We start from the raw sequence: 23917 nt of genomic DNA on the forward strand, positions 1-23917 counted from the left end.
GCTCTGGGTAGTGGGGAAGAGGCGATTTCCAGCTTGTATTGCCCTGACTCTTCAAAGGTCCCTAGGCAGGGCGCTTAGCACCCTCTGCAAACACTGCCCCCCACCCTAGGTCCTGCCCCCAGGGAGTGTAGGGCTGCTCTGCCCCCTAGGCACCCTTCCCTGGTGAGCCACCTCTCTGGCATGGGAGAGAAGAGTTGACCTCTGGAAAAACACAGACCAGCTCATCATTACCCTGCCCCCCATTTTCCGGGAGTAGACCCCTTCTTGTTCCTCCCACCTGGGGCTGAAAGGCTGCTGCTTGCTGCATTCTGATTTGAACCTTGAGGAAAAATTGGGGAAGGGGTGAGGGATTTGTGAGCCTGTATGCTCCCCGCATGTTAACTTGAGAAGAAGCGGTGCCAGGAGCAAGAGAAGTGTGTCCATCCGCAGGGTTCAGCTAGGCATGGAGGGTGGAGAGCACTGGGTTCGTGCGGGTTGGGTCAGATCAGTCTGTCACCCCCATCCTTGTATGGGAGAAGTATATGGGAGTATGCATGTATGCCCTCTTCCCATGCAAACCTTAAAGATAAGAAGATCAAAAAAGACTCCAGCTCCAGAGTATTTAGTTTAACAGAACATGTGTCCCATGTGTTAGTCAACTTTGATTTTAATTTGAACATTTGTAGGTCATAATTTTGATAGATTGCCATTGACTCACTTGAATATAAGTAATTTTATCAGGTGCCCTGTATTCAGCATAGGGAAATATGGTCACCCTACAGGGGAGTGAGGAGCAGAGCAGCCCACCTGGGAATACAAGAGTTTTCTACAATTCCAAAATGGCAGTAGCCCCAGAAAAGCAGTGCACAAAAATTAGGGAGCCTGGGATTGATTAATAAAGTGGATGTAGGAGGAAGGAAGGATTAAGAGGTAAAGAGATGCTGTGATTGTTTTTTAGTAGAGGGACCTGTGACAATGATGGTGCAAGACATTTTAATGTGGACTACTAAACTTTATTCTTGGAAGATGAGCTGTTGAGGAGACTTAAGTGCTGGATGTCACCATGTTCATTTTGGTCTCTTCTAAAAATAAATCAGATTAGAAGGTGAAGGAAACAATGAAGTCTGTTTTGAAGAGGGAAAAAGTGACCTTGCTGTTTATTCTGGAGGGGAAATAAACAGCAGATTTAGTTTGTGCAGGATGTAGAACTGTTCATTGTGAAAGGGGAATATCAAGATGCTAGACTCACAGGAAAGGGAAGGAAAGTATTTTTCTAAATTTCACTATAGTTAACATAGCAGAGACTCTTCCTCCATTTCAGTTTCTGCCTGAGACCACTTAGAGAAGCAGTAAGACCTCTTGGGTTGGCCTGCCATCTGAACAGTGATGGCACCAAGCTGAAGGTCTACTTTTTTATGTAGTCAACACCATCACCAAGATCCCAGTGCCTAAAAGAGATGAGCACTTGCATGAAGAACATCTGGCTCATTCTTGTCTCAAAAAATAAATCATTGCCAGTCAGGAAGAAGCAGTGATTTGAAGACCTAGCTGGATCACTGGTTTTTCCTCCTTTCAAGGTGCCTTCCCTTCTGTAATTCATGAAAAGGGTACAAAGCTTCAGGTTTCTGCAGAACTTTTCTGGATGACCAGTACCAAGAAATTCTGTTTGATAGGAGATGTCTTCCCCAGTGATCTAGCCAAAGCAATCCATGCATTCATCACTTATTTCCATGCTGGATTACCGTAATTCTGAGGCCGAAGGTTGAAGGAATGCAGAAACTTCAAATCGCAAAGAATGCGGCAGCTCTCAGTCTGAATAGGAAGAGCTGATATGAGTACGTCATCCCTGAACTGAATGCTGTGCCCTCCGCTAGCTGGTTCCTTCTCCACTTCTGCAGCTAAATAAGGCCTTGGTTCAGATTCAGGTACATCATCAGCTGCATCCCCATCTGCAGTCTAACAACACAACTGTAGCCTTTTGGAAAACAAGCTATCAGGAATACCGCCCCTGATGTCACCATAGCCAATCTGGTGTCTGACCTCTGTAACTTTGTTCTCACCCACAATTATTTCCAATTTGGGGACAATTTATACCTCCAGATTAGTGGTACTCTCATAGGCACCCACATGGCCCCACAACATGCTAGTATATTTATGGCTGACCTGGAACAATGATTCCTCAGCTCTTGTCCCCAATTACCCCTCCTCAACTTACAATATATTGATGACATCTTTATGATTTGGGCCCATGGTATAGCGACCACCATCAACTTATGCCTCGACTACTCCATGCGAGAGATACATTTCCTGAACACTGCAGTACGAATCAATGATGGCCTGATCAGTACCACACTCTTCCGGAAACCCACTGACCGCTATGCTTACCTAGACACTTCTAGCTTCCATCCTGCACACACAGCTAGATCCATTGTTTACAGTCAAGCCCTTAGGTACAATCACATTTGCTCTGATCCTACTGACAGAGACCGAAAACTACAAGGTCTTCAGCAAATATTCATAAACCTGAATTACCCTCCAGGAGAAATGAAAAAATAATCGACAGGGCCAGACGAATACCCAGAGATCCATTACTCCAAGATAGGCCCAAAAAAGCCAATAACAGAACACCACTGGTCATTACCTACAGCCCCCAACTCAAACCACTGTAATGCATTATTAAAGACTTACAACCTATCCTTAATCAGGATGCCACACTCCAGAAGGCCCTAGGTGACAAGCCTGTTCTCTCCTACAGACAACCTCACAACCTTATGGATTCTCACCAACAACCACAGTCTACCACGGGAACACCAGTCCTGGAACCTTTCCTTGCAACAAGCCACGTTGCCAGCTTTGTCCACATATCTATTCTGGAGGTACCATCACTAGACCTAACCAGGTTATTCACAGAATCATGGGCACATTCTCATGTTCCTCAACTAAATCATATATGCCATCATATGCGAACAATGCCCAGATGCTTTGTATATTGGACAGACTTCAAACTCTCTTAGACAAAGAGTTAATGGGCATAAAGCAGACATAGAAACACTCCTGATTCACAAACCTGTCAGCCAGCACTTTAATGGATTGGGCCATTCTGTTACTGCCTGAAAGTCTGTGTTTTACTGAAAAGGAACTTTAACAGCCATTTAGAAAGCAAGGCAGTTGAACTCTCTTTTATATTCAAATTCAACACATTAACACGCAGTTTGAACCAGGATGGTAATTGTAAGGCTCATTACAAGGACTCTTTTACATACTTTGCTTTATCTAATTCTTGACGTCCCTCCCCTCCTTCTGCCCCTCTGCTGTCTGATTTGCTCACCTTGATAATAATTTTTCTGATTTGTTAACCTTGATTACTATTTTTGGTTCTCTGTGCCTTAAATATTGAGTCTCTTCTGGTATGGCTATGGTCTGAAGAAGTGGATCTGTCCCACAAAAGCTCATCACCTAATAAATTATTTCATTAGTCTTTAAAGTGCTACTAGACTGCTTTTGTGTTTTGATAGTATATAGACTAGCACGGCTCCCTCTCTGTTACGATTCACAAAGGTCAGGCAAATAAGTACCAAGAGTCTCATTGCTTCCACAGTGTGCCATCAAGGCCATCCTTTTTGAAAAACAAACAAAAACAGCGATTGCCCTACCCCTACACTTAAGTGGTCTGTGTAGTCAGGTGCCTTGTCTGACTGAACAGTATCAGCTGCTCTGTGAAACCCTAATGATTGATTGTATTTCCTGCTCATAGAAAGGTTTTTTTCCTTAATCCCAATCAGTTTATAACCTGAAGGATGACTTTATCCCATGCTTAATTTGTAATGAAAGAGACTCCAGGACTCATGCAAGTCAGTGCTGAGCCTTAAGCTATTTTTTCCCCCCACAGATAAGCGATGCAGCAACCCCAGAGGTGCTGAGACTATGAACTGGCAGGGCTAGAGGTGCCTGGGCTCAGCTCTGGAACAAATTAAGCACCAAGTTTATCCCTTCATAAAAATGTAAATCTCTTTAATATGTTCTCATGATTGTGTAAATGTGTGGTTACAAGAATCATTTTGTTAGATAACTCTAGTCAAAAGTTCCATTCTTTTTGCATTATTAGATAAAGAAGCCTTTGATCCACCTTCACTGCAATTGTTTATAATTTTTGTATTCTCTCTCATGATCCTTCTCCTCCAGTTTGTTGATGAACAGAACTATCTGTCTTTTTCATCTCTCCTCATATTGAAGTCTTTTGTGGCTTTTAATTATTCTCTTCACCTGTTTTCCTCTGTATGGCCTGTTTTTCTATTATCTTTCCTTGTAATCACTAGTGGGTTTGGAGGAAAAACATGAAGAGACCTAAAGTGATTGGGAACATGGGGAAAATGCAGCCATGTGAGTTCCAACTTGGAACAAACTTTATGGGACCACAGGAAATATTGCTACACCCATGATGAGGAGTCATCCGGCTAACTAAAATCATGCCGAAATACCAATGTTGCTGGACAAGAGTGTGCTGGACTAGAGCGGTTCACCCTGTAGTAACCGTTGAATGAAGTGTTTGTAAAATAGCAGTGCTTGCTAATCTTCTATGTTTGCATGTTCACTGCCCATATTCTTAGCTAGTGTACATTACTGTAGATATCATTACTGTATAGCCAAGTGTTGTATATTTTAGGCCTTGATGAATGTTCAACAAGACTTTTTTTCTTTTTAGCATTATGTTAGCTATGTTTTAAGAATCTATCGAGTACCATCATGCTGTGTGTAATGATAATACAAATTAGACCAGGATGGTATTTGAGAATCAAGAATATTTTAAAATATCAATAATAAGTGTCAGTCACAGCTTTTAAAAATTATTTCAAACTAGTGACGGTCTTGCTATAAAATTCAGGTCGGGTTTTCAGGTTTGGGGATTTACAACATTTGAGGTAGATGAATAGATCTGAACCAAAATCCTTCACAGAGCTTATGCTGCAGTAGAATAAGTAGAATGTATGATTTCGTTTATGGTTAGTTATCTGGCCATTGTAGCTCTACTATCCACACTAAGTGAAGTGCAAAAGTAAACTGCTTATAGGGTGAAAAGAAAACCACACCTGTTCAATTTGATAGTCTAAGTTGATAATAGATGTACAAGTTTTGTTATAAGTGTTATGTTTTTCTGATTGCTTGGACAAAATATTTTTCCTGTGATGTTAACAAAGGAGGATTTGTTTTACACTGTTTTGTGGTTTGTGTACATTTTATGAAGTGGTGTATTGACAGTGTTCCTTTAAATATAAAGATGTTTCTGATTAAAATATTTTAAAAGAAGACCCTCCCCCCAAATAATTTGTGTCCAAAGATACAATGGAGGGTAGAGAGAGGATCCAGAATGACCTGGATAAATTGGATGATTGGGCCAAAGAAATCTGATGCAGTTCAACAAGGGAAGTGTAGAGTCCTGCATGGGGATGGAAGAATCCCAAGCATTGTTATAGGCTGGGGACTAACCAGCTAAGTAGCAGTACAGTGGAAAGGGACCTAGGGATTATGGTGGATGAAGGCTGGATATGAGTCAACAGTGTGTCCTTGTAGCCATAAAGCAAACGACATATTGGGGTGCATCAGGAGGAGCATTTGAGGAGATCTAGAAAAGTTGTTTTTCCCCTGTATTCGGCACTGGTGAGGCCACATCTGGAGTATTGCATCCAGTTTTGGGCCTCACAGTATAGAAGGGATGTGGTGGTGCTGGAGCAGGTACAGCGGAGGGCAACAAAAATAATTAAGGGGCTGGCGTACAAGACCTATGAGGAAAGGCTGAGGGATTTGGGCTTGTTTAGTTCGCAGAAGAGAAGATGTGTGTGTGTGAGGGAGTGGGAATTTAATTGCAGCCTTCAACTTCCTGAAGGGGAGCTCTAAAAAGGATGGAGAGAAGCTGTTCTCAGTGGTGACGGATGGTAGACCAAGGAGCAATGGTCTGAAGTTATAGAAGGAAAGAAGTAGGTTGGATATTAGGAAAAACTACTTCACTGGGAGGGTGGTAAAGCACTGGAATTCGTTACCTAGAGGTGGTGGAATCTCCATCCCTAGAGGTTTTTAAGTCCCGGCTTGACAAACTCCTGGCTGGGATGATTTAGTTGGGGTCGATCCTTCTGGAAGCAGGGAGCTGGATTTGATGACCTCTTGATGTCCCTCCCAGTCCTAGGATTCTATGATTCTATGAAACTAGTTGAGCATCCTTCTAAGTGTTCTGAAGTTGGAGGCTAGGTAGGGATCGGGAATTAGGATTATGTGATGAGGCAGAACACTCACTGTTCAAGTCTTCTTAAAAGCAGATGTAGCTATCATTATCCCACAGTGTCTCTGAAGATCTAGGTGCTCTGTCCTGAGGAACCATAAAATGATGGGAAGCTTGTTGCCAGAATGTTAGGAATAGGACAAAAAAGTCTAAAACTGCATGGGGAAAAAGAAAATATATGTAAGGTAAAATGAATGCCTTTTATTTTAAAGATGCTTGAAGATGCTTAAAAATGCTCAAAATCAAAAATGGATATTTAAGTAATATATAGGAAGTATATTGCTGACTTTTAAAACATTTTAACTCCTCTTTCCAACAGAAGAATATTGAGCAGCAGGGAGCTGACAAAGTTGATTTCTTTTCTGTCTTTTCCATTTCCAGATTAAATACAGCTGAAATAAGAGTGGCTGCTGTTATTTTTTAAAAAATGCTACATTAAGTGAAACGAGCAGAGGAGGGAACTGTTACACAGCTCAGTGTAGGGTGTATTTTAAATATTTTTTGCTCATGTCTCAGTGTAACACTAGGTTATGCCCTAGTCATGCAAATAGGTTCTAGTGCTCATGCAGATCTTGGGGATGGGTTAAAGTCCACTTTTTCCAGTCACTCAGTTTTTGGGACATAGGAACTGATGTATGTGAACTTTGCTTTAGGTCTCTGCCAGAAAATTTTGCTCTAGCCAAAACAGTGTAATGACTCATTTCTGCTGTTGTGCCCCCAGTAGATTTTCATTACGTTGTGCATGTTGCTTGCAGGATCAGAGTGTAAGTTAGCTGTACTTGAAAGTGTAACCTAGCAAAAAGATATGTGTATGTATACATACATACACACACAGGTTTTAGTTATGCAGTTTGACCTTGGCTTTAGTTGGTTTGGTTAGCTTTTAGAAGGATGCTTCGTAGGCAGCCTTGTAAAAAGACAATTACTCTGGTGGGATGCAGACAGCCAAGTTGATTTGGTCTGTAATACTGCTGTTCAGGCTATAAATCAATAGGCAAGGACAGATATCAGGTTTCAGCATCTTGACACAATAGGAAAATGTGTTACAATCTGCAGGTGACCTCAGGTTTGGGGAAGAGATGATGGGTGTACATACAAATCTGTGTTAACCATTTTTACTGGAATTTTTAATATTGTATCAAGTGCTTTTATATATCACTGTATTGACTTAAACCCTTGTACTCCAAGTGGAGCATAGGTCATCTACAAGTCTACTCTACATCACTCTGTCTTGGGACAAAACTTCTAGCCGACTCCAGTAGTAACCAAGTTGTTGTCCTTCAGTCTCAGTAGATTTTCTCCATGTTGCCCAAGGTCTTCCTCTTTTGCATTTTCCTTGCAGGTTCCATCTGAGAACTTGATGGACTATTTTAAGTCCTTTTATATGGAAAGTTTGTATCTTTTCATATAGAGCATGGAAACTTTATATGAAGTCTTTTTATGCAGAACTTTTGTATCTTGTAGAATAGTTCCTAGAAATAAGTAAGGTAAAGAAAATGTCTATGTACCTCCCCACTTTATTTATTTTGTTTGTTTAATTGATTGCCCTATTGAGTGAATGAGGTGTGAATGGATAAGGCATGGAAGACAAGCACCTCCAGGTACTTGCAAGGGTTCAGAAGGGATGAAAGCCAGATCCAAGACCAATGAGGAGAACAATGGGACTTGTGAAGTGGTCTCATTGAGAGAAGACTGGACATATGAACCCTTTGGGAATCACCTGCAAGTGCCTGCTTTTGGAGGCACCACTCTCTTGAAAGGTGAATGAGACATTACCCAGAAGAAGATGCTACAGATGTCTAACTGCATATGTATATGATGGCTCTTATACATTATGTATATGCACATGATGGCTAACTGGTGTCAACCTGCATGAGTGAGAGGACACTATAAATCTATGGCATCTTGCAGAGGAACACTGGGTCTTACCTTGTCAGCATTGGAGCATCAATCTTGATCTGCAGAAGCCTGACCACAACCCTTCCCCATCTAACTCACCTGGCTAGTGCAGTTAGGGGGAGCAACTACTGGTAACAGCTACAACATGGGCTGTGCTTTTGTGTGTGAGTGTAATACATCCTGTGCATATGATATGTTAATTGCTTTATGTAAATTACCAATAAATGTGGCATTTTGCCTTTTCCCCCTGAAATACAACATGGGCAGAGTGTAATTGTAGGGAGATCAGAAGAATTACATGCTAGACTAAACGAATTAATGTTCTTGGTATGTTCTGGTGAAGTAATTTGTAATTTCCATTGTTGCTAAGAATGGCAGTTGTGTGACCAATAGAGGGGTAGCCGTGTGTTAGTCTGTATCTGCAAAAACAACGAAAAGTCCTGTGTCACCTTATAGACTAACAGAATTTTTGGAGAATAAGCTTTAGTGGACAAAGACCGACTTCGTCAGATACATTGGAATGGAGATTCCAGAGGCAGGTCTAACTATACAGGCTCATGAAAAGAAGGGAGTACCAATCAAGAGGAAGGCCAGTGGTGACAAGGTCATTTCAGTTACGGAGGACGTGGCCCTCTTCCAGCAGCTGATGTACGGATGTGAACATCAAGAGAGGAGAAACTGCTTTTGTAAATGGTCAGCTACAAAAGTAGCTTCTGCTCTCTTTGTACTCCCTTGTTTGGTACCCCCCTCTTTCACAAGCCTGTATAATTAGACCTGCTTTTGGAATCTCCATTCCAATGCATCTGACAAAGTGGGTCTTGGCCCACAAAAGCTCATGCTCCAAAAATTCTGTTAGTCTATAAGGTGCCACAGTACTTCTCATTGTAGTTGTTTGACCATAAAGAGAATATCCCCTAAATAGTAAAGTTCTTTGTGCTTCCCTTCGTACAGAGAAGTTTGAAGTTTAATATTCAACCCAAAAGATAAACTTACCATTGGAAAGCACTGACTCGGTGGACCTAGAGTGCAAATCGTCTGGCTCATGACTAAGGCCAGGTCTACACTGGACCTGAAAGTTGATCCTAGATAAGCAATTCCAGCTATGACAATTGTATAGCTGGAATCAATGTATCTAGGATCAACTCATCTGGCCATTTTCACAGAGGGAGGTCGATGGGAGAGACTCTCCCATCAATCTGCTTTACCTCTTGTGATAATGAGGAGTACAGGGGTCGACTGTCAAGCCCTAGTAGTTCGATTTTGCACATCCCCCCCCCCCCAGGCACACAATCAAAATCTGGAAGACCAACTTGACTGGTAAGTGTAGGTGTACCCTAAGTGCCTGATTTTAAGACTGAACTTAAGTGTAGCAGGATATGCCAAAACTAATTTGCAGGTTTCCATTCTTCATGCTTGCTCAGTGAGCCAGGACACCTCATGGTTGGGTATGCTTTGTATTTGAAAATTTTGGTTTTCATGTGGAAGGAAAACCAGTTTCTCGAGGCTGTGGCTGTAAAGAACACCTGCAATTGTGACTCATGATGCAGTCATATATGACAGTCTGTAGGCAGCTGGAACGTTACATCTGAGAGGTGTGACCTGCCTCAACCATAGCATTGAGGTGTTAGCTTTGAAGCCACCTAATTCATGGTACATTAAATGTCAAAATTAGCTACTTCACTGCTTTTCAAATCATTCAAGAAATAGATGCATGATGGAGATCTATTGAGTCTGAGTGGCAATTAATTTTGGTATTGCAAAGAGGTGAAGTTTAGTTTGTGGGTATATCTGCTTTTATTTTCCTCTGTGACTCCTGTATGCAATGCAGGTACCATGGGAGATTGAATATGGGGTTTTGAGTAGGTGTGTTGGAATTCAATTTTAATTATAATTCCAACAGATAATTGAATTATTTTAAAGATATTTTTCAGTTTTATCAATCACAGCTACTTGAAATTATGGTGGGTTAAACATTTGTATCAATTTGAATTTTCATAGTTGTTGGAAATTATGGCAGGACAGATAAAGGTGGATATCAGACAATAATTATTTGACTGTAGATGTTGAACTTCAGAGTCAAAGCTCCCTAACAAACTCAAATTGTAAATTTCACATGTCAAAAATATGCAAACTAAATGGAATTAAATCAAACTCTATTATATTCCCAAACACCATTTTCTTTCTTTGCCTGTGGATAAAATTTTAATAATCATTGATGGAAATATTTTTATTGTTGCATGTATGAGGAAATAGATGTTTACAAACATTTCCTGATACAAATTGAATCTTTCTAAGCACAGTTGTGAGTCAGAAGACCTGAATTCTATTGCAACTTGAAGTGAGTATTGGCCTTTTAAACCTGGGGTTGTGAGCTCAACCTTTGAGGAGGCCATTTAGGTATCTGGGGCAAATAGATTTAAAAAAAAAATCTGTCAGGGATGGTGCTTGATCCTGCTGAGAGGGGAGGGTGCTGGCCTCAATGGCCTCTCAAGGTCCCTTCCAGCTCTATGAGATATGAATTCATGGCCTGAACAAGTCAGTGGCCTTTGGATCTTATCTGTTTATACAATGGGGTTGATAATCCTTACGGTCTTTTGGTATCTCTGCATGAAAAACGTTATGTGAGTGCAAAATATTATTTATCTTATTGTGTAATTTAATTTAAAAATAATGAAGAACTTGATCCACTGAAATGAAATCAGTGGGGGTCTCTTAATTTACATTGGTGGTCTTTGGAACAGGTCCTAAATGAATTGCAACAGCATTATGGAATTTTTGCTATCTATCTAATCAATGTATTTTTAAAGTCGACCATATTTGTAGTATAATAGATGTCTCAGCTATATCCTTGTAAAGTTTTCATCTAGTTTAAGTGCAAGGACTGGTGCTAAACATTTTTAAAGTGATGACTTTTGTGTACAATTTAGCCCAAAATGCATGTGATGGTTTAAAAATTATTTCACTATTTTATCAATTAAAGATGGCATTAATAACAGAAACAAAGAAATGTATGGGATTTGTTTGAAAGTGTACGTTCTTTTAATTTCTAATAAAGGACTGGATTTACCAAACACTGCATTGGCTTGTCTACACTAGCCCCATCCTTTGAAGGGGGCATGTAAACAAGCCCGACCAGAGTATAGCAATGAGGTTCTGTGCTCCATATGCAGCACCTCATTAGGCTAATTCTCGCCACGGGAACTTAGAAGTTGCAAACTTAGAAGCACTGGCAAGTTGTGTAGCTGCAGGTACTTTGAAGTATTTAGATGCAGCAGACAGCAGGGGGCCAAGAGTCCTGAGAGGAGATGAGAGCAGATCTAGAGAAGTAGTTGTTCCCCTGTATTCGGCACTGGTGAGGCCATATCTGGAATAATGTGTCCAGTTTTGGGTCCCCCAGTATAAAAAGGATGTGGATTTGCTGGAGCAGGTACAGCGGAGGGCAACAAAAATGATTAAGGGGCTGGAGCACAATACCTATGAGGATAGGCTGGGAGATTTGAGTTTGTTTAGTTTACAGAAGAGAAGACTTAGGAGTGATTTAACAGCAGCCTTCAACTTCCTGAAGGGGAGCTCTAAAGAGGAGGGTGAAAAACTGTTCTCAGTGATGTTAGATGACAGAACAAGGAACAATGGTCTGAAGTTGAAGAGGGAGAGGTGTAGGGTAGATATTAGGAAAAACTACTTCACCAGGCGGGTGGTGAAGCACTGGAATGCGTTGCCTAGAGAGGTGGTGGATTCTCCATCCCTTGAGGTTTTTTAAGTTCCAGCTGGACAAGGTCCTGGCTATGATGACTTAGTTGGGGTTGATCCTGCTTGAAGCAGGGGGCTGGACTAGATGACCTCCTGAGGTCCCTTCCAGCCCTATGATTCTGTGATTCTATGTGAGAGGCAGCTGGCACCTGCTTTATTCTGGTATGCCGTACCAGAGTGTACCAGCTTACTTGCAGTACTGCTTAGCAAGGTCCATCTCTGAAAAGGACAAGTCACACAGACAAAAAGTGAATTATGACCTGTAGATCACATTCTGAAATAAAGGTACACTTTAAAGTTCTACTTGACTGCTTTTTTGACTTGCAAAAACTGCAATGGCTAAGTCTAAGACTTCCTCATTTAGTTAGGCTTGGGATTCAAACAAACCTTCAGAGGAGAACGACACACCTGACATTAATGCTGCTTCCTTTAAGAAATAACGATTTATTTAAATAGGTAACCAGAGATTGCAAGAAAAATGAGGAGACGATGCTTTGGAGTGTCTGTCTTTTTTTTTTTTTTTTTTAAATCTATAGACAATTTGTAAATATGCTTCTGATATCTCAGTATCAGAAATACTATGATGAGAAGGAAGAATCATCTGGATATGCAGGATTAACTTCTCTATTTCTTTGCTAAATTGTTACATTTCATAGATAAGCTGTGAGATAGTTCTTAATATAAAATGTACTGTCATAACTCTGTGTCTGGTCATGTGTGAGTGCCACAAAGTTCAACCATTGACACTAATGTTGTCTAATTCAGTACAGTCTATCTTGGTAGCCTACAGTGCATAAAAATACACCTCAGGCAGCTACAGATTCATTATTCTTCTCATTTGGTGGGAGATAAGCCAGAAGAGAAATAAGCCCAAATCACTAAGAGGTAAGGGTATGGTTCATCAGGCTCACTGTGTAAGAATTCCAATGTCCGTTAAATACGTTTGAGCAGTTACAGTGGATAAGGACCTGAGGTTTAAAATTGCAGATGGTCAGGAGAAAAGAACTGAAGACCTGGAGCTATTTAGTAATGAACTTGATGATATTCTAAAAAGGCTTAAAACAGAACTAGAGTTATAGAGCCGGGGTGTCCAATACAGTTGCCACTTGCCACATGTGGAAAATGGGATAGGGTGGTGTGGTGATTTGGCTCTGCAGTCACATGTGGCTCATGGATCCTTTAAACGCTGCTCCTCCTAGAGCCACACACGAGCGCTGCCTGCCTGTGTATGTGCCCCGCCCCGGTGGGAGAAGTGCATGGTGGCTCCTCTGGCCCCAACACCTCCTACAGCCCTGGCAGCAGCCTCAGCTACTCCGGTGGTGGCTCCTCTGGCCCCGGCGGCCCCAGCAGTTTCTTTGATCCCGGTGGCTCCAGCGGTGACAGCAGCTCTGGTTAGTTGCTGGCATTTATTGGAGGGAGAGGGAGGCTGGGGGATCCTGGTTCTGGGGGAGGACGCTTATTGGGGGGGCTGGGAGGGGGCTGTGGCAAATATAGGAAGATGACAACCACAATTGTGGCAATTTTTAAATTCCCACTGGACACCGCTGTTACAGAGTAATCGAGTGGTTAGAAGCACTTAAAGTGGAAGATATCATGAAGAAGTCATAGAATTTTATTTGCAGTTAATTACAAAGGAGCTGGAGAGGAACAATTTGAGTCCCATGTGCATTATTTTAGCTCTATTTATCGTCTCAGACCTTATGCCTCTGTGACTCCTGAGGGAATAATGGCCATAAAATTACCAAATTGAAGCAGAGGCAGGAGTGAGGGGAGAAGTAAATACTTGTGTAAGACTCTTTAGCTGCTCTTTGTTTTTAGAACAAAGCAGCTGTCATGTAACACTTTTTAAGGACTATCAAAATAAGTAGATGATGAGCTTTTGTGGGGCCGACCTACTTCTTCAGCTCTGTCTTTAAAGTGCTACTTCACCGCTTTTTTGTTTCGATAGTATATAGACTAGCAGGGCTGCCTCTCTGTTGCTACTACAGCTAGTGTATTTTACTGATTAATGTTTAACAGACTAGATTATTCTTGCTCACACTGAGGTGCAACATTGTTTCTTTTTCTATTTGCGCTGCAATCTGGTCCAACTCTCAAAACCAATAGTAACACAGAGGTAGGTGTGTTAGTCTGTATTTTAGCAAAAGAAAACAGCAGCCCTGTAGCACTTTAAAGACTAACACAATAATTTATTAGGTGAGCTTTTGTGGGACAGACCCATTTCTTCAGACCATAGCCATACCAGAACAGACTCAATATTTAAGGCACAGAGAACCAAAAACAGTAATCAAGGTTGACAAATCAGAAAAAAATTATCAAGGTGAGCAAATCAGGGGGTAGAAGGGGGGGAGGTCAGAATTAGATTGTCAAGTATGCAAGCGAGCCCCATAGTGACTCAGAAAATTCCCATCCTGGTTGAAACCACATGTTAATGTGCTGAATTTGAATATAAAAGACAAGTTTGGCTGTCTCCCTTTCAAGAGTGGTGTTTGAAAGGGAGACAGCCGAACTGTCTTTTATATTCAAATTTGGCACATTAACATGTGGTTTGAACCAGGATGGGAATTTTCTGAGTCACTATAGGGGCCCGTTTGCATACTTGGCTTAGTCTAATTCTTGACCTCCCCCCGCCCCTTTCCATCCCTCTACTCTCTGATTTGCTCACCTTGATCTTTTTTTTTTTCTGATTTGTCCTCCTTGATTACTGTTTTTGGTTCTCTGTGCCTTAAATATTGAGTCTGTTCTGGTATGGCTATGGTCTAAAGAAGTGGGTCTGTCCCATGAAAGCTCACCTAATAAATTATTGTGTTAGTCTTCAAAGTGCTACTTGACTGCTTTTTTGTTTTGATAGCCGTAGTAGCAGTATGTCTTTTTTCCCCCCCAAATGAGTTTAAAACTGTTCTGCTTGTCAAACCATTTCTTCCTCCACTTGTGACTGTTCTACCCTTTTAATTATAAATTTGTGGGGGGAAGGTGAAAGATACCTGTATGGCCAGGCTTTCAGCTCTGATGTCTGTCTGCCAGAAAAGGCCCAACTTACATTTCCAGGCCCAAGCAATAGGTGTTGCAGTAGCACTTCAAAGCAAGTGTGGGAAATGAGGACCTGAATACAGTTAAGTTTATTGTACCAGTCTAAAAGTTCAGTCTTAAGGCCAGATATTGACAGAATTGTTTCTTTGTTTTTCTTCCTGAACACAAACACATGTTTTGGAAATAGAAGAAATAAAATTGAAATGGTTGCTATCTCTACAGTTATTGACCTTTATATGATGTTAATTAGATGGTTTTATGACTTGTACGGTCATGCTAGGAGTTTTGGTTTCATTCTTACTGGAGATTGTATCACGTTTCTTGTTGGTTCGTGTCAGAGTTGTAACTTTAACTGCCTCTGCCACTCCTGCAACATATTTTGTCACTTGCTTCCTTGCTCCCCGAAAACCTAATTTTGTGCATAAAAGTCCCTCTTCAAAAAATGGCTGAGTTTTGTCTACCATGACTCTACATTTCACATTGCAGTAGTGCGAATGTACATTGTTTTCCAATAAATGATAGGAATATCCATACGCCCCCAATCAAACTGCTGCCCCTTCCCCACAAAGCTGGCCCCACCTGATGTGGTGAAGTGGGTAGCAGATGGTAGGAGTCCATTTGCCCTTTGGATTGCCATCAGTTCTATCATACAATAATGTTGTTAATGTGCCCTCCATGAAGTCCAGCAGGTAGTGCACCACTCAGACCAACCCTGCTTCACATGTAGTCAGAGACAGGTGGAGAAGCATTTCTGTGAGTGGTGTCATACGAGTCGCTTAGCTGCACCAGAAGCAGGTATCTGCATGTGTTAATGGTAGTGTTCCTTGTCCACCTTAGAAAAGTAAATACTTTGTTAATGGGATTTCAAGTAACATTTCTTACAGAATATTTAGACTGGTTTATTACTTAGCTGTTGGGAATTACAAGCAGGCAGCAATGTTTTGGTGTATCAGCTGTAAACTACGATAGTCAAACACTTTTGACACAGAACTAAATTCTAAAGTAAAACAATATTTTTCTGCTCTTTCTTTTCTTCCCTTCTTTGAGTGCTGCCATTCTGTTCTGGTCCTTATTGTGCTTCTAATGTATGCATTCATCTCTCTTAATTTCTTCCCCAATCCCTTCTTTGCATTTATACTCCTGGAGCAGAGTAATAACACAGATCAGTAGTTTGAGCACTGTTCTGCTAAACCCAGGGTTGCGAGTTCAGCCCTTGAGGGGGCCATTTAGGGATCTGGAGCAAATAGATTTTTTTTAAAAAATGTCGGGGGGACGGTGCTTAGTCCTGCCAAGAGGGCAGGGGTCTGGACTCGATGACCTCCTGAGGTCCCTTCCAGCTCGATGAGATGTCTGTGTATGTGTAAAGCAGAGAGGAAAGGCACTTTCATTTTGGCCTCAGGGGACTGGCTGCAAAGCAAAACTGACTCGTGTGAACTTGTGGGATCCTCTATTGCTCACTAAAAAGAGGCAGCCAGTCAGAAGCTGTGCCTGGCTCAGAGAGAGCCCACTTGGCTTCAGTTTTTCATTGAACTATCTGAATTAAGTAGGGCATTGCTGTGCTGACAGATGCTCTGCTTCCTGTGCTTTGACTGACAGGTCCCTCTAGAGCAGAACTCCAGTTAAATACCAGGTAGAGTTATATGTATTTGCCTGAAATATGAGGATATAATTATTAAAACCTGATGCTTCGAAAATGTCAAGAGAAGGCTCCTGCTTCACTCATCTTACTATTTGTCTGTCTCTGTTTTTTTCTAATTCTGAAATCTGAATGTTGTCATTGACACTACTTAGTATTCCAGAGTATATATGGCTTATACAGAAAGGTAGTGGAGAAGGGCTGTAGTGCTTGTACAACAAGCTGACTGAGGTCTGGGTCACTGTCTTAATTGTTTTTTTAACCTAAGTTCCTGTATCTTGTGACCAGTTTCACTTTGACTGTAATAACTGATCATGTCAGTTGTTCTCTGCAGCTGACCTGTCCACAGTCAGCAGAAAGTTCTGTGCATCTCTGAGGTGCTGCTAAATTTTTGCTTATTTCTGTGCTGAGATTAAATAATCCTCCTGGGAAGCTGGGAGTGTGCAGGGGATCTATGCCATTGAAGCACGAAAGGTTTACATTGGCAGAAGGGTTGGAAAGGTACGTAAATTGCATTGGTATTGCTGTTTATTAATTTGTTAGCACTGTTCGTGTCCATGCATTTACAAGTTTTAAAAAAAGGGTCACTGACTAAAGGAGCTATGCTCTCAGCTAGACACAACATAGTAAGCGTCAGGGGCCTAAGATACAGGAGGTCAAATGTTTACAAAGCTAAACAATCGTGATGCATGCTTTTTGTATGCATAGCTTGGTAGTTCCATTTTGTTATAGTTGCATATGTAAATGCATACAGTTTAGAGTTGACCCCTGGGGTGGAAGTTGGTGATGGAAGGCTACTTGAGAGAACTTAACACTTCAGTCATGCAAATTCTGATCTTCCAATTAAAAGATGCTGTTGCATGCTCAATTTAGATGATTTTAATTAGTCTTTTTATAAAGTGCTTGATTCATCCCAACTGATGATCATACAGAAAGAATACATTACTGTTTTAAGCTTCTGTTCAGCTCATACCTTCAAATCAGTGGCACTGCTGTGGGCACCCACCTGCCCCCACAGTATGCCAACATTTTTATGGCTGACCTGGAACAACGCTTTCTCAGTTCTCGTCCCCTGGTGCCCCTCCTCTACCTGGGCTACATTGATGACATCTTCATCATCTGGACCCATGAGAAGGAGGCTCTTGAAGAGTTCCACTGTGATTTCAACAGTTTCCACTACACCATCAACCTTAACCTGGACTAGTCCACACAAGAAATTCACTTCCTGGACACTACTGTGCAGATAAGCAACAGTCACATAAATACCGCGCTATACTGAAAACCCATGGACCGCTATGTTTATCTACATGCCTCCATCTTCCATCCAGGGCATACTACATGATCCATTGTATACAGCCAGGCACTAAGGTACAACCGCATTTGCGCTGATCCATCAGACAGAGCCAAACATATACAAGACCTTTACCAAGCTTTCCTCAGACTACAATACCCACCTAAGGAAGTGAGGAAACAGATGACAGAGCCAGACAGGTACCCAGAAGCCACCTGCTACAAGACAGGCATCGCAAGGAAAACAAGAGAATACCACTGACTATCACATACAGCCCCCACCTAAGGCCTCTCCAGCGCATCATCAGTGATCTGCAACCCATCCTGAACAATGATCTTTCACTCTCACAGACCTTGGGAGTCAGGACTGTTCTCTCCGACAGACAGCCTGCCAACCTTAAACAAATCCTCCCCAGCCACCACAAATCACAAACCAGTGACTCTAGGCCTGGAACGAGCCCCTGCAACAGTCCTCGCTGCCAACTCTGCTCACATATCTACACCAGTGACATCATCACAGGACCCAACACCAACTATGCCATCAGGGGCTCCTTTACCTGCACATCTACTAATGTAATATATGCCATCATGTGCCAGCAATGCCCCACTGCAATTTACATTGGCCAAACTGGACAGTCTCTCCATAAAAGAATAAATGGATATAAATCAGACATCAGGAGCAGTAATGCACAGAAGCCTGTGGGGGAACACTTCAGTCTCCCTGGACGCTCAGTGGCAGATTTAAGGGTGGCAGTTCTGAAACAAAAAAATTTCAAAAATCAAACAGAGAGAGAAATCTCTGAGCTGCAATTTATTTGCAAATTTGACTCCATTAACCATGGATTAAGTAGAGACTGGGAGTGGCTTGCAGCTTACAAAGGCAGTTTCTCTGCTCTGGGTGCTAATATCTCCCCATTACACTCTGACAATGGCTCACATCCCCCTGTCTGATCTGACTTGTTTTTTCCTCTTTTGATAAGTGCTATTGATACTGGACCATTTCCACCTTGCTGAATAGACCTTGTCAGCTCTGGCCCTCCCTCTTACTGGGACCCCACTCTTTAAATACCCCTCTGAAACCACCACCCCCACTCACGCATCTGATGAAGCGGGTCTTTGCCCACGAAAGCTTATGCTCCAGAATAACTGTTAGCCTATAAGGTGCCACAACACTTCTTGTTATTCTCTGTTCAGTTCAGATCTCTCAAATTTAAATGTCTGCCTTTCAAAATGTGTCCTGTAAAAGTTCAGGGAGTAATTGCCACAACTACTCCTGCATAGACACAGTCACATTAAATACAGTTTTAGGGTGAGGGAAGGAGACTCAATTTACTCTTCATCTTCTTTTTTGACCAAATAAGTTTCGTGGTTTGTTAAAATCTATAGTTGATTCTAGAGGCTGGTTCTCAACTTTTGTTGTATGGCTAGTATTTTTGTCAGCTTTCTACACAGTACAATTTCCTATTGCTACACAGAGATACTCTTCCTCCCCCCGACCTAAGTTACCCTGGCAGTGAAAGAACACAAAGGTCACTCAAAGTCCTAGGTTGCCAGAACTAGGAATACAGGGGATGCAGAAGTAGTGATTTCTATTACATACAGGGTTTGCAGTTTGGTTCAACAGATCTCAGTACACCTACTATAAAAATTGTCCTCGCACCCCTGCTCAAAGTTATGCTATTTACAGAGACTGCAATCATAGCAATGCATTTTTAAAATGCTAAAATATGAAGCATAAAAATTAAATCACTGTAAAAATGAAGGAAAAAAGTGTGTGGTCGTGGTGGGGGTGGTTGTGTAAATAAGTGTGTTTTGTTCTTGTACCTAGTCTTGACACATTATCACAGAATCACAGAATGTATCAAAGCTCTTAAACTTTGTATCTGGAGACTTGCCCACTATATGCATCCAACTTCAATTTATTATATTGGACTAAATTCTGCTACTGCTAACATCTTGTACAAAGCCATTGACTTTTGGACTAACATTTGTATAATATTTATTGTGAAGAGAAATTCAGTTTCCAGTTAATTCCCAAAGATAAGAGTGCATGGCATATGTAGTGGTGCTCAGAATAAACTAAGGCAGGATTTCTTCCACAAGTGGAGAAAGGTTTGCTGTATGTTATACAGTGAAAAATATCCTATTTGTAGTATTAGTACACTGGTGACTAATCAGCTGGCTAGACAGATTAAATATGTATTCTGTTGCTGAAGGATATATGCTATGAAATGTAAACAGCAAGAAATGAGACTCCAAGTAGCTTTTAAGAAAGCTCGTGTGATATCTTATCGAATGTGTTCAATGCCGCATAGCTGTAGATGTCGTGACTATTAGAAAATCTTTCACAATATTTGTGTTTGAGGTGGCTTTTAAAATTCACGTTCAGTTATCTAAGTGTACCTTCAGTTTATGAAAATATACAAAACAGCAAAAATGAAAGGTAGTAATTTATGTACTAATTACTTCCCACTAATTTTGAGAGGTTTTACTTTCATGTCTGTAGATCCTGATATCTTCCATGGCTCTGTTTAATGTACTCTGGAGATTCAGTATCCAGTGCTCCAAGAATTTCTCTGCTGATTAAATGGGAGGTGGCTTCACTCTCTCTGATATGCTTGTGTCTCTTGGGGCACAAGGCCTATTGGTGGTTCTTATCTTGGTAGTTGCAAAAGGATTATTTAGGGGTCATTTATATTCATAACAATACAAAGTGTTTTCAGTTTCTCTCTTTCCAAAGATAGAGGAATTAGCAGTGTTATGGCAGGGCTTTTTAATTTTTTTTTTAAGACAAAGTATTCATCATATTATTAGTAACACCTGACATCAGTCTCCTGCAAACCTGAGTAATCTTTTTTACTCTGTACTCAGCCTTTCTTCCTTTAAAAAGGAAGAGTAAGACTAGAAATGTTACCTCTGTAGACACTTCATGGGTTATGTGGAACTTTAAATATTGTTTTCAGACTCTCAAAATCTTTTGGGTTTTTTTTTTTCATAAAAAAAGTAAAATAAGTAGTAAGGTAGAAATACTGCAATGTTCTGTTATTTAAAGATAGAATCAACAGTCATAAGTCTATTAAAATATTACGTCTCCTTATTGTGGGTTATTTGTTCAGTGTCCGCTTCTTTGTGCATATTCATTATTATCCTGCCAGAATGATGCATGATCTGTTTTATTATAGATGTTAAGATCTGGTTGCTGTTGTCCATTCTTTATGCACTGTTGGGATAAACTTATTACATTCAAAGTTTGACATACTTAGGAGCCATCCATTAAAAAGCTGCATTATACAAAAGATGATCAAATCAGTGTATGTCCCGTATTAAAAACAAATAATAATAACGAGTTTAGATTTAAAGCTGTCGCTGCCAATAGCAGCAAATACAGATTTGGATAAATCTCTGTATGGAGGGCATGGGAGGAAAAGATGACAAAGACATCATTTCAGAGTCAGGTAATTTTCTATATTCTTGTATTTTTTGAAGTGAGCTTTTTTTTTTTCTTTTCATAAAGCTTTTTCTGAGGAAGTGCCTGATGTTCTCCAATCACATTTAATTTCTGCTTTTTTCATACTGCATGCAACTGTCTTCCCCATCCCTATTCCCCTGCCTTGTCCCCTTGCAGCTGTATTGTATGAATCAGTAAGAGCTGTTTAAAGTTAATTTAATTTTGACAAAAGATCTGCTTCTGAACTGTGATGAAATAGAAGTCACAAGCTTGTAGCAATTTCTACAATTAATTTTTCCATTTCTGTGAGAGCTTTCATAGACATTGTAGCAGAGTGTTTTTACTTTATTCCCCAGGGATCCTTAACCACATTCTCCACACCCCACTGCCTTGTGGGTTATCCTGGGAAGGAGCAAGGCTAAGGGAGTAAACCCTGACAGAAAATCCGGAGTGGAGTCCGAAGGCGGTTCGGTGTCAACTTCCGGCACTGTCCCGGCAACTCCTGCAGCTGAGCTGGTACCAGACGTGGAGGTTATCCTCTCCTTTGGACTATATCAGCAAAGCCGAGAGGGGGACATTGGTGTCTGGGCACCCCAGAGTCTCCATAATAAGTGCCCAGTCTTGCGCCCGGAGAGGTACTCCGGCATCGCTGAACAGCGTTGCATCAACACAGGAGGCAACAGATACGAGTTATAAGCTCTTGCTGTACTGGCGTAGAGAACGAGCGCCAGAGGTTGCCTTCGACGGTGGGAGAGATCCTCACATCTCACTGGACAGTCACCGCACGCCTCAAGCTGGGCAGCCCCCAGCCAATAGGGTACTGTCCCGCCACAGTTCACCTGCCTCACTGGGTGCGTGAGGCTTAAGGTTCCTGAACCTGACAAGTGACTGAAATTTGGGCACCAGGCAAACCAATAAGAAAATCAACAAGAAATGAGAAACATCAACAATTTAAGCTTGCTTGCTGGAATGTGTGGACCATGCTGACTGGCTTGACTGAAGATCTTCAGGCCATCAGTGACACCCGAAAGACCGCTGTCATCAATGAGGAACTGAGGAGGCTCAGAGTTGATATCGCTGCACTGCAAGAGATGTGACTCGCAGATTCGGGATCTCTAAAGGAAAAGGACTACACCTTTTTCTGGCAGGGTAAAGCCCAAGAAGAACCCAGAGAGCATGGTGTTGGCTTTGCTGTCAGAAATACCCTTCTACAAATGGTGGAATTAGTCATGGGCGGATCAGAAAGACTTCTTCGGATCACGCTTCAAACTTGCGCTGGTCCCGTCCACCTGATCAGCGCTTATGCTCCAACCCTGTACGTCACACCAGAAGTAAAAGACAAGTAGCGCAAATACCTGCTCGTGAATGACTGTACATATTGGGTGACTTCTATGCAAGAGTTGGAGCTGATTGGGCCTCATGGCCTTCCTGCTTAGGACACTTCGGTGTGGGAAAAATGAATGACAATGGACAGCATCTCCTTGAACTGTGCACGTACCACAATCTGTGCATCACAAACACATTCTTCCAAATGAAGCCACAGCACAGAGTGTCGTGGAGACACCCACACACGAAGCACTGGCATCAACTACACGTGGTCATCACTAGGCGTAATAACCTCAGAAATGTCCTTCTGACACGCAGCTATCATAGGGCTGACTGTGATACAGATCACTTGCTAGTTTGCTCCAAGCTCAAGCTAAGACCCAAGAAGCTGTACCGCTCTAAACCTGCTGGAAGGCCCCGCATTGACGCCAGAAAGATGGCAAACTCAGAGAAAGCTGAAAAGTTCAGAGAGACCCTCCAGGAAAATCTGCTCAGCGGCCCTGGGGGTGCCGATGTGACATCCAAATGGCAACATCTGAGGGATACAGTTTACAACACGGCCTTGTCGGTGTTTGGAAGAAGAGCTAGCAACACAAACGACTGGTTCGAAGCTAACTCCGATGAGATGATTCCAGTCATTGAAAAGAAGCGCGCTGCACTCCTGGAGTACAAATGCTCACCGAGCCAGAGTACCCAGCAAGCACTTAAAGTGGCCAGAAGAACAGTTCAGCAGACAGCCAGGCACTGTGCCAACAACCACTGGCTCCAGCTATGCAGCAGCATCCAGACCTGTGCTGACTTTGGTAATCTCAGAGGAATGTACGAGGGTATGAAGAAGGCATTAGGACCCACCCAGAACAAGATGGCACCTCTGAAATCCAAATCTGGTGAAGTCATCGCTGACAAAGCCAAACAGATGGAGCGCTGGGTTGAGCACTACTCCGAGCTGTACTCACGCGAGAACGTTGTGGTTGACGCAGCCCTCGATGCCATCGAGCTCCTACCAGTAATGGACGAACTGGATCAAGAACCGACTGTGGATGAACTGAAGAGAGCCATCGACAGCATTGCAGCAGGAAAGGCCCCTGGCCAGGATGGTATACCACCAGAGGTAATCAAGTATGCCACAGACACACTCCTGGAACCCCTACATGAGCTACTGTGCCTGTGCTGGAAAGAGGGTGAGGTTCCACAGGATATGCACGACGCTAACGTTGTAATGTTGTATAAGAACAAAGGAGACAGCAGCGACTGCAACAACTACCGTGGAATCTCCCTCCTAAGCATC

At 41.9% G+C, this 23917-nt stretch overlaps 1 protein-coding gene across 2 annotated transcripts in view; it reads left to right on the plus strand.

Annotated features, from left to right (window-relative positions):
* TMCC3 (transmembrane and coiled-coil domain family 3) overlaps positions 1 to 23917 on the plus strand; it is a 245320-nt gene that overhangs the window by 174157 nt on the left and 47246 nt on the right. The window lies entirely within an intron of this gene.

The sequence above is a fragment of the Carettochelys insculpta genome, chromosome 1 (genome assembly GCF_033958435.1).
Source record: "Carettochelys insculpta isolate YL-2023 chromosome 1, ASM3395843v1, whole genome shotgun sequence".
Taxonomy (NCBI): domain Eukaryota; kingdom Metazoa; phylum Chordata; order Testudines; family Carettochelyidae; genus Carettochelys; species Carettochelys insculpta.